The sequence below is a fragment of the Cupressus sempervirens genome, chromosome 5, assembly GCF_028749045.1.
Source record: "Cupressus sempervirens isolate cs-2001-9-10 chromosome 5, ASM2874904v1, whole genome shotgun sequence".
Lineage (NCBI taxonomy): Eukaryota > Viridiplantae > Streptophyta > Pinopsida > Cupressales > Cupressaceae > Cupressus > Cupressus sempervirens.
This window is the reverse complement of record NC_143122.1, coordinates 30867437-30879625: the sequence shown is the minus strand read 5'-3', so window position 1 is coordinate 30879625 and position 12189 is coordinate 30867437.

The window sequence follows — 12189 nt, the reverse complement described above, 5'->3', positions numbered from 1 at the left end:
TTCAGTACAACATCCTCTATGTTGTTCTATAATATGCTAAATGCCCTATACTTAGGTACAAATCTCACAGCATATTTCTTTATGGCTTTAGACATTTTAGCCTTAGTAAGTTCTGGCATAACTTGAGCAAGGGATGTCTCCCTAATTTTTCTTTTTGTGTTTAAACAATAATGTCATTTTTGCTCAACACTTTCATATAGACTCTAAGGTATGGAGTTGGCAATTTCTAGAGTAGCTTTCTTCAATGTAGCCATCAAGCATATATTGCCTCCTCTACTTGATTATTTTCAATCTCTCCAAGATTATCAAATTCAATGTGAGAGAAACCTAATAAATCAGCATTGTTTTAATGTTCTCACATAAATTGTCTAAGTTTGAGTAGGGACTATGACTCACCACTTGGAATTGGTCGATGTCATCAGATTCAGTCTTCTCTCATCAAATTCATCCTGAGCAACATACATTATACTTGGTATTTTTTGTACTCCACCTTCCTACTCTTTAGGCTTGGCTACCTCTTTAGCCTTCTGCATAGTGACTCTTGTACTAGTCCTTGTGGTAGGTGCTTTTATTTTGAGTTGACTAGGTTTTGCAACCTTCTTTGGTTTTTTTACTGCTTGTGTCTTTGCCTTTCTTTTCTTCTTGTCAGTAGGAATAGGTGCTTCCACAGCTTCTTCTTCCTCAACACCTTTTGCAGTTTCTATTTCCTCCTCTTGTTGATCCTCTCTTTGACCTTGTGTTAATGCCAATGGTGCTTGAACCTATGTGTCCTCTTCTTCTTCATCATCTTCCTCTTCTTCTTATTCTTCGGCTCCTTCACCAAATTTTTCTTTTAGTTTCTTCACCAATTTGTTCTTCTTCATGATCACAAAATCAATCTTCAAATCTATAGTGATCTTTTATTTGGCCAATTCATAATGACCAAAAACTTTGGCTTCCTTGTGCACTTCTTCTATAAGTAATGTTGTGATTGTTGTAGAGGCCTCATAAACATTAATCTCATATCCTAATGGCCTTATCGATCTCACCCTAGGAATGGCTACTTGTGCATATGTGTGATCAGTATCAACTAGAAAGAAAACATTATCATAATGTTTCTCCACTAGTGAGACTAGTATCCTTAATCTTTTCTTCATAGATTGTTTAAAATCTTCAAAATAACTAGTCATCACTGACTCAAAGTTATCACCTAATTGTTCAATGAATTCTTCTATCTATATTGCAATTGTTCTATTTGTCTTCCATGCAACCTTACCAAATGTAGGAAATGTATTCTAGATATAGAAGAAAATACATACCATAATAGACCCAAATTTGCATTGAGCACTCTTGGTTTCCTTATAGCTCCCAAATTTTCAATCAATTGTTGCAACTACAACTTGGCAAGATCATAAGTATGATCTTCTACACAATTTTTTAGCCCATATCCACTGCAATGCAAGGTATACTATTTAATCTGCTTGACTGATAAAACTTGTGTGTTATTACCCTCACTACAAAATTTATCAGGGGATATGTGATTGTATCAATGGTCATTCCCCTTTTGTTCCATACAGCCCATGTGTTCTTTTCAATGACTTCCTTTGACTCACTTTTCATAGTCTTTGGTTGATCTAGGGATGGATACCCTATTACTCTATGAATAATTTTCTTTGTGATTTTAACTAGCCCATTCTCTAACGATATTGAGCTATCATGAATTTTTCTTAAGAAAATATTAATCCACTTAGTTTTGAAAACATTAGGGAAATCTAGGGCACAAGTTAACCCTTTCATCTCAATAATATTGTATTCTTCCTTCAATACTCCATTTTCACATAATCTCCCATATTCTTCTCTGATTTCCACGTCACCTATGCTTCCAATATTGCAAGTGTAACAATTCTTGACATCTTGAATCATCAAGACTCGTGGTGGTATCATAGACAACACACCAGAGGGATCTTGCTTGTACGCTATTTCTAGAATAGCCTTAAAAATAGGTTATTTGATCTCATTGCTAATTAAATAAACATTTAAAAGCTCTTTTCCCTCTACACCTTTCGCTTTAGAAGAACTAGATTCCATTACATATATCTAGGGTTTGTGAAATTTGAAACTGTGTAGCTCGACACATGGCAAATACCTTATTATTCCTGATGAAATGGTGTCAAACAGTCGTTCAAAAATCCTACAAATGCTCAAATCAAATTCTTTAGATCGCCTTTAGCACTTTGTGTTCTTTCTCATATTAAATGATGTTAAATGAGAAAAAATCAATCAAATAGCCCTTAAAATACTGCAATTAATGTTAAGTGCTTATACAACTGTAAGCTCGGCATCAATAGATTTCTAGCTCACTCAACATCCACATGTCTTTCCATTCACTCGGAAACCATTATGAGCTTGGCCTCAACTTACCAATTTCATTAGCTCGACATCCACTAACATTTTACTCAGCAATTATAAGATACTTTTCATGCTCGGCAATAACATGAAAATTTGACAAAACTTAAAGATTTTTCCTTGATTTCTAATAACACTTTGCATCTTTATTCATGCATATGTAATCTTTTTAGAACTAAATCTTTGGAACTGATGTATGGTGAATTGTTTAAATATCAGTCCCACATACCTCTTGATTACTTAGTTTGATGAAGTGTGATCACTTGACCCATTGGGTGAAGTGATCCCATCCTTTCTCTTCCATGTTTTATTCATCTCATCTCTGACATTTTCAATATCTACCTTGCCTTTTCCTTTTTTGAACTCACAACTTGGTTCCTTTGACCTTGTTGGACAATATTAGCTGATGTGACTAGTTTACAAATAGCTAAAACATGTGGTTTGACTCACTCACCTTTTTTAATCACTCCTGAAGTGTGTTCTAATACAGTTCTCAAGAACATGTCCATACTATTGACAGTAGTGACAACTATACCTTGTATTATAATCTTAATTATAAGAGTTATCATTGTTCTTTTCCTTTGTTTGCTTCTTTGATGACCACTTGATTTTGGATCTGCACTCAAAAGCTCTATGTCTATACTTCTAATAGTTATAACAATATCCTTTGAATCTTTGAGTGTGCATGGTCTTGGTTCTGAATTCATGTGCCTGATGACCTTGTTTGTTGCACTTATGGAAGTGACCCATGCTCTTCTACTTAACATTCTGACTTGCAGTCTTGCTCCTACACACCTTATTAGTATGTTCATTCTTACCACAATTATGACAAGTAGGTTTTGAGTCCTTACCTTTGTTACTTCTTTCTTTAGCACTTTTGGATGATTCTCCTTCTTCAATACTAGTGTATCCTAGTCCAGATGTATCATTGTTAGATCTAGGAGATCTCATCAATTGTTCAAAGTACTCAATGGCTTCATTTGGTTTATTGAAGATTTCAAAAAACTCCTTTTCCCTTTTTAGATCATTTCTCAACTGTTCATTCTGCAATTCTAGTCTTGTTATCTCAATGTCTTTATTATTTATTTCATGATTAGCAATCATGACTTGATTCATTTTTTCCAATTGCATGTGAATAATCTTGTTTTCTTCCAATTTGTTGGTCAAAACTCTTTTGTCATCTTCAATCATGACATTGTCTTCTATAGCTTTCTTTTTATGTTTGGTCACCTCACATAGTAATATGCCTTCTGATTCTTGCTCTATCTTAAGATTTTTGATCTCTTCAAGTAGGGTTCTATTCTTTTCCATTAGATATGCAACCGGTGCATCAAATTTATTGGAGTTTCCATTTGCCAATAGTTTAGTAGTGTCCATATCTTGGTATTGTGTGTCATTCTCCTCAATAGTAATTATCTTCCTTCTTCTCAATCATTTCTTTAGATCTTCTCCTGCTTCATTTAGCTAATCTAGAATTAGTTGTATTTCAATTTCCTAGTTCTCAATAAATTTTTCCAACTTGTAAAATTCCATTTCCAAGATCTTTCCTCAAAGATGTTAGGCTTCACTCTCAAAGAATTAGGCTCTTATACCAATTGTTGGAAATACAATAAGAAAGGTAAACTTTGAGAGGGTGGGGGGGTGAATCGGTGCTTTAAACTTTTACCCATAAAACATTCACCACACATCCATCTCACATATTCAATAAGTAAATTGAAATACCATGTAAAGCATATACATCTAAAGTATGTAAATAAGCAAGCATTCACACAAATATGACAAGATGTGATTACCCAAAACCCTCTAATGAGAAGGAAAAATTGGGGTGGGGATGACACCCACAAATATTCACTACTATAGTAATAAAGTATATCCAATGAAGCTTACAATGTTTGATCATGATACATGATCTACCTGATGAAAAGTTTTCCCTGTTAAAGGCTTACAAAGACTGTTAGGTCTTACCCTTTTATAGGATTCCAACACCCTATTAGAAGTGTGTCTAGTCAAAGGAATTCAACTCGCAATTAAGTAAGCACCTTGTTAGAGGATTTCAATATAACCTGTTAGGACTACTTTATCAAGAGACTTAACTGATTCACCTGTTAGAATGTCTCAACAATGATCTTGCAATATAGCGCTCTATTGCTTGATGACAGATCATCTCTATACTGATGTGTACTTGATCCTTCTTGATCAGATGTCTCTCTATTGTTCATTGTTTCCTTCCTTTGTTCTCCTTTAACTGATTCTTCAATGCAATTCAAATCATAATACCTTGGTCTCTATGAATGTCCTGATTTGTGCATGCAAAACTCTCCTTGATCATTCATTCATTCCCTTTCTCACCCATAAGAAGTTTAGGGTTTTTCCTCCTTAAGAAGACCTAGGCAACTTAGGGTTAGATATGAATCAATGGTTGTGATTCATTTATATTTCTGTCTAAACCTTCCTTTTACTTGATTGGATACATGTAATACATAGGAATTCTCACTTAAGATTCATCCCTAAGAACCAAATATCTAATTCAATCCTTAAGTCGGCCCAAAAATGGTTTACATAGTAGTTTGTGCAACTACAAACAACTATGACAAAAATGTATTACTCAACATTTGAAGTCCCTAGTGCTCAACGCATACTATGACTTCAGTATTGTCACCCAACATCTGAATGACTAGGCATGCACTGTTTGCTCAGCTCCTAAATCACTCGACACATACTATTTTCTCGGCAATTGAATGACTCAGCACTCACTATTTACTCCGCATGCTCTAACTTATATGTTGTGCTCAACATATGTTACTTGTTCGGCATGAGCTAAGTAAATGACGTAAGTATATAGACACTCACTTGTCAAAACCAATCTGAGATTAACATGATTATGTAAGCTTGTAAAGTGAATCTATGATTATTCAATGAATCATAAAACAAGTAGATGTAATTAAAATTTTACTTTAACCTTAAAGAAAACAAACAAAAAAGAATCAATTAGCTAGCAGAAACAAATGGAATGTTGCAAAAGTACCAAAATTTGTAGATTTCTTTTCTGGTAGCATCATGAATCTCCTTGTTCAAACCCATGCCCTCAAGCATGGGTTGTGATCCAAGAGTAGTATGGGGCACAAAGTAACTATCCAATATATAGGTTGGACTCAATCTTAGTATAAGACTAACTAGCACTAGCACTAGGATGAAAAGGACACCTAGAAGAACCCTCTCCAACACAACCTGTAGATTTGGATGTCGATGCGGATGCAGATGCGGCTACAGGGCCATGGGAGCTAATAGCCCTTAACCTTTCAAGTTGCCTTTTCTTATTCAATTTATCTTGTTCATAATTTTTTAATGCTACTAAACAAGTGTGTTTTGCCTCAGTAGTTTGTTGAGAGAAAATTTTAATATCATGTCCAAGTATAACAACAATGTCTATAAATACCACCAGAATTTATTTCTTTACAAAACATACATTTCATTTGAAATTTGTTTCTTCTAGGAAAGTATTCAGTATATTTCCAACATTCATCTTTTTTACCCATTGTGGAAAATGAAAGTTAAGGTTGCTACAATAAGAAAATTCAAGTAAAACCTCAAAGTTTGAAACTAATAAATAAAAGTTAGAAAACAACAAACCCTACTTTACAATTTAGTAAAACTAAAAAACATTCAAGATTTGCAAATGAAAACTAAAAACAAAAACAAAAAATGTATAAAACACTAATATGCGAGAAAAATCAACACTTACCTCTTGCAAATGATTTGATAAGTGTTGCAAATGACTCCTTACTTCTCCTAATGCAATCTAATGGCCTCCCCAAATGGACTTTTGATCTCTTTGGTGCTTTTCCTTCTTGTTGGTTGGAAACTTATGGTTTTTCTTTTCTCTTCTCTCTCAATTTTCCTCTCTTCTACTCATGCTTAACAATTAGAAGGCCATATAGGGATAAAACAAAGAGGAAAGGCCAAAAAAAACAAAAAAAAATATTTGTTTTAATTTAAAAAAATGAGTTTACTTTTTGCCTTGTTGCACAGCCGATTCATGGAGCCAATTCAAGTGATTTTCTGCATGAATCGGTGATTCGAGAAATTTGTGGCAAAGAATTTCCTGAATCGATTCATGACTCCAAAAAAATTGACATGCCAGAATCAAATCACCAAACTAGTGATTTTGGCAATTTTCAAATGATTCTTGGAACTATTATTCTAGGAATAGATATAGGGAAGAAGAGGATGGCTTGGAATGCAAGAACATGCTTGGTTTCATGTAGAATACAAATCTTTTTCCTACACTTAAATCTACTTAATAGATATGGCACGCAAGACATCCTACAATGTCTTTTGAATAGGAACTAAGCACATGTGTGCAATATTTTCTTATGAAGGACCATTTGCCAAGAGATTAAAATCTTGAATGAAGCATTATATTTGTTGATAAAGATGCCCCCATGTGCGTTTGAACTAAAAAAATCAAACTATGATAGCATGGAAACTTTACCAAGATGTGCAAGCATTTTACTCATGAGAATTTTGCAATTTAAGGATAACCATACAAAGGATCTGATCTTACGAAGCCTAGAATTGGACCAGCAAAGTGAGAATCCTCTCAATCTTTTGATGTTTGTGGAATTTCTTACTATGTTGTATTCTTAATTGATTATGTAGTTTCTTGAGTCTGAAGGAGACCAAGTTAGTCAATCCTAGGATTCTATATAGTGGAGAATTCTTTAATTAAGTTCCTTTATGAGAATGGTTTACCAATCTGAAGGTCTTACCGAGTGGCATTCCACATCCTATTACAATCTTTTCTCTAGAAGTAGCCTCTAACTATAGAACCTCATAATGTTTTAAGAATTTATTTTGTTTAGCTAGAGAATCTATGTTTTATTAGTAACGAGTATCCATTCCGCAGGTCCTCCTAATCCATATGACTAAGGTCCTCCTAAATCTATGAGAGGTGTGGGAGAAACAACCTTCCTATGGATCGTCATGAAATTCTACATATAAAATCCTAAAGGTGGATTAAGGGTAGTCAAGATTTTGTCTAGAGTCATGTGCAGATATTTGTCTCTCAATATTGCTACCTATTTTGAGTTGTTGAAACATTTTCATATTGGTTTTTTTTTCCTATATCATTATTTCTACATTCCAACTTGTGGATCCTTGTACCACTTCTGCTTTAAGTATATCTTCTTTGATTATTATTTATGTGGAGGAAGTTTTTCAATTTTGATTATATGACAAATACTATCCTTTGAGGAATGGGTTGAACAAACATAATATAGTTTGGGATGCTAGCTAATATTGTTATGATCACAACTAATCTTTCTACTAGAAATAGTCGAGGATTTTTCCATGACGATATATTTTTGTGTATTGAGCTTATAATAGAACCTTAAAATGAACTCTTAATTATGCAAACAAATAGAGAGATATTGAAATATTTATTGGATAAAGGTTCTTTCTTGAATCTGAGATATTTTTTTATTCTCAAAGAGACTAGTACAGAGAAACTTTGAAAGAAGACTTTTTATTTGACATTGTTGATATTTTGGCTTGACACTCCACAATATTTATCCAAAAATTGTTTAATGGTGTGAGATTCTCTCATTGAAGCTTCTCCAAATATAATTATACCATTTACAAATAATGTATAACTTTATATTTTAAGAAAAAGATGTAATACATCTCTGAAAGTTACAATTATGATTGGTGACCATAGAACAACTCAGTGTCTCACTTATATGATGAACAAGTATGGAGACAAGGGATATCTATGCCTAATTCCTTATGAAGGAGAAAAAACAACAAGATTGTCCATTTATGAGAACTAAAAATTTCACTCCTGAGATACGTACCAATATTTATTGACACCAAAAAGAGAAGTTAAAATTAATAAGAAATTATTGCAAAACTTACTAATTAACTTTTTCATATGCTTTGAGCATGTCAAGTATAATAATTGGTGGTTCTAATGTGTGGTGTTTGATGGAATGAAAAAATTCATGTGCAATTGGTACACCAAGACACAAACCCCCCTTGTTCCTTTAATATGATTTTAGGAAACATTTTTTTCCAATTTGCAGGATATAGCTCCAAAAGATATATTGTATATTAAATTACAAAGTGAGATGGGCCTATAATTAGAAAATAAAATTGGACTACTTTTCTTTGGGACAAGAGCAATAAAGATAGTTTTGAATCGCTTCAAGACATTACCACTCTTTCTAGACTCTTCTAGTTTTGCCCAAACATCTGATCCTATGAAGTCTTAACACTTTTGGAAGAAGATAGTTGTAAGGTCATTTGGTCTTGGAGCACTTTTAGGGGTCATATAGGAAATTACAACCCTAATTTCTTCAAGTGGGAAAGGTTTTAATAGGTTTCCATTATCTTGGGGATTTTCCATTTGGGGAATGTTGTTTAGAAGGTGTTGCAGATCCTCATCATCTAAACTTTCATCTTGATAGGGGTTTGAGAAAAAGAAAGAGAAATATTAGACTACTTCCTAAATTTTATCAGGGTCAATCAAGATAGCCCTATTTAAAATTTGAGTTTTGAAGTATTGAGTTCTGAATAGATCTTATTTTGGTTGATGACTGAAAGAAACTAGTATGAGCCAACATTTCCAATAATGTGTTGACAAATATATCTTTTCCCACTTTGGACCAAAAGGGAAGTGTTAGGATTAAATAGACAGAAATAAGAATTACATGCAAATATAACCAATATCAAAAAAAAAATCACATAGAAGAGAACGCAAGAAACAAAGATTTAACGTGGTTCACCAAATCCATGGGCTACGTCCACCAACAAAAGGTCCAATCTTCTTCTTATCCAGTGATTACAACTTGATTACAAACTATACTCCCTTACAGCTTGATACCACTGCAAGAAGCTACAATCTCATCAGACATTATAAAATCCCTAACCTTAAGCCATTTATACAAGTTTTTTGCCACTTCAAGAATTAGGGCTACAATAAGTCATCCAATAGAAAATTAGCAGACGATGCCTTTCACAATAATAAAGTTAGTTGGGCTTTCAAGGGTGATGCCCCTGAAAACCCCCACGAGGATGATGCCCCTCGACCCCACCTTGTATTGCAACAAGGAGTGCACCTGGGGCTTTGCCCCAAAACCCTACAAAGGGTTCTACCCCTAGACCTCATCTTGGGAGCGTTGCCTCCAGACCCCTGTAGAATAATCTGAGGGGAAACTACGCCGAATGAAGTAGGGACAAATTAATCTCTGAGTCTACTTAGGCTCCACATAACAACATGAAGGAGAAATGACAAGTGTCAAATCCATTTGCATTTTACTTTTTACATGCAAAATTAAACAAACCAAGAGTCATGCATTTCATTCACCTCATTATGGTATTATAACAAGCTTGTTGATGTCAACCAACCAATGATTATTATATCACAAAAGTTGTGATTTGTGGCGAAATGTATAGCTTTTTCATAGTATTTTGTATATTTGTTTTGATATTTGAGCATTAACCAATGATCTATGAGAATTGTATTTCTTGGACAAAGAGATGATCTTTCCATTCTATATTTTCCACTTAAGATTTCAAGTTTACTAATACTTAAGGTTTCAAGTTTATTACTACTTAAGATTTCAAGTTTGCATTTGTGGCTAATCCATTTTTTTGTGGTTTAACAAAAATGGTGATGTAGGTCATGAAGATTCAACTCCTAAAAATTTTACAAAAATTATGGATTTTAGAAACTATACAGAATGTTGTTTTGTGTAGAGATTAATTTTTTGAATGGATTGAATAACTAGGAGGGGTGTTGAATCAATTATTCCAAAACACGTTCTGAAACTTTCTCTTTGTTGATAAACTCACACACCATAAAAATGATAATTAACGATAGAGAAGAAATAATACTTCAAATTCACTCTTCTCCACAAGCAGTGAATGAATAAACCTCCCACTATCGAAGATTATTTGTTAGCATGAGCGTTGATAGTATTCCTTAGGAGGAGTATCCCAAGCATTGGAGAGTTCGTTAGCATGATTGACATGTTGCATTCATTATTGTGTTTGTCATCAACATCAACATAGTATTATTTTTTAAAGACTAGAAGAGAAGACAAAGAACGAGGTCGTATGGAATCTATATTGATTTTGTTGTTAAGCACAGTTGAAGATATGTTCTACATTGTGTCCTGATGAAGTGAAAAAGTGTGTGTTTTGAGAGTCGAATACATGTGAGATTTATTCAATAATTACAGAGGACAGTGTGTAGACAGAGCACCTCAAAAGTGGTTTTTGATGTTTGGAGTGTATCTCTTAACAGGGATAGAATCATGATGAGAAAATTTTGACAGTGACAATAGACAGCCTGATGATGATGTCAACAAGTGCACGAGGTCAGAGGTTACATGTGTAAAAAGTTGTAATTACTATGAGATGATAGTGTTTTGCAATTGCGAAAAGATATAATACTTTGTAATATCTTAATGAGGTCCTATTATAATTAATTGGGAAAGCCTCAAGGCCAACTCAAAGAATTATTTTGAGGATATGATATTAATGAAGGTTATTTTCTTTTTGGTGAAAGATGTATGCAAATGTGAGTAAAGTTTGCAAGTGTGAATTGTACAAGTGATATGTGAATTTGGTAAATGCAATTAAGCAATCAAAGGGATTAGAGTGATGGGAGTTTGAAGATATAGTATTGGGATCTGAAGAGGTTTGGTCCGGTCAAGAGGATAGAGAAGGAGTTCAAGTTATTCTACATTATAATATTCCGCAAGGAACAAATAAAGAGATTTGTAATGCCTAGCCCTACTTGACTTTTCTGATTGTATTGTCAGATTCTTTTAGGCCAATTTTCTGATTGTGTTTTATGATTATCAGTCCTTAGTCACTGTATTTAATTAATTGTATTTCATATTTAGTTAATAAATGTGTTGAGTTACTTTACTACTAGTTATTTCAGTTATTTCATGATTGTTTCAATGATGATATATATGTTCATTCAGTGATTTACAGTTATTTAATGATGTTAGTTAGATGAATGATTTTTATGCAGTTTCTATGGATACTTACCCCATACTTGCATGTGTATGGTGTGCGTGTATGTTTTCTTTATGTTTGACGTTTCTGATGTGGTTGAGGAAGGATGTCATAGTCACCTACGAGTCAGGATCTACATGATGAACCACTTCTTGCCATTGTCTGTTTACTTTAGAATATTGTGTTTGTACATGCATGGTTTTATGCAGATTGCAGGTACCAGGTATCGACTTCCCTGAATATCCAGGATGAGTGTACCCTATCGCAATATTTCAATGGTGTAAGTGGGGAGATAACTCTTAAGTCCAAATCCTAAACCCTAAGCTAATTTTCCTAAAAAATAGGACAAGTATCTGAGTTAGTTTCACCTTTCTAAATTCATGATTTTAACCCTAGAATTTGAGTTTTGTCCTGTGTCTTCAGTTGAGCTGCCATATTTAGTTTTGTGGGTCTGTTGTGATTTTCTATTATAATCAAATCAAATTAAAAGATAATTTAATAGAAATTTTATAAAGAAATTTGATATTTAATTATATTTAATTAATTGAAAAATTAATTAAATAAAAGAATTAAATTTAAATATTTTATTAAAGTTCTATTAATATAATGATAATTATTTAGGAGATTTATTTTAATAATAAACTCTAAATAATATTATTAATTAAGTTAATAAATATATTATTAAAAATGTCTCATGAATTTATTTAAATTAAAGAATTCAATTTAAAGATAAAGTTATAGTTCTAATTTTGGCATATTTATGATTATTTAATTTAA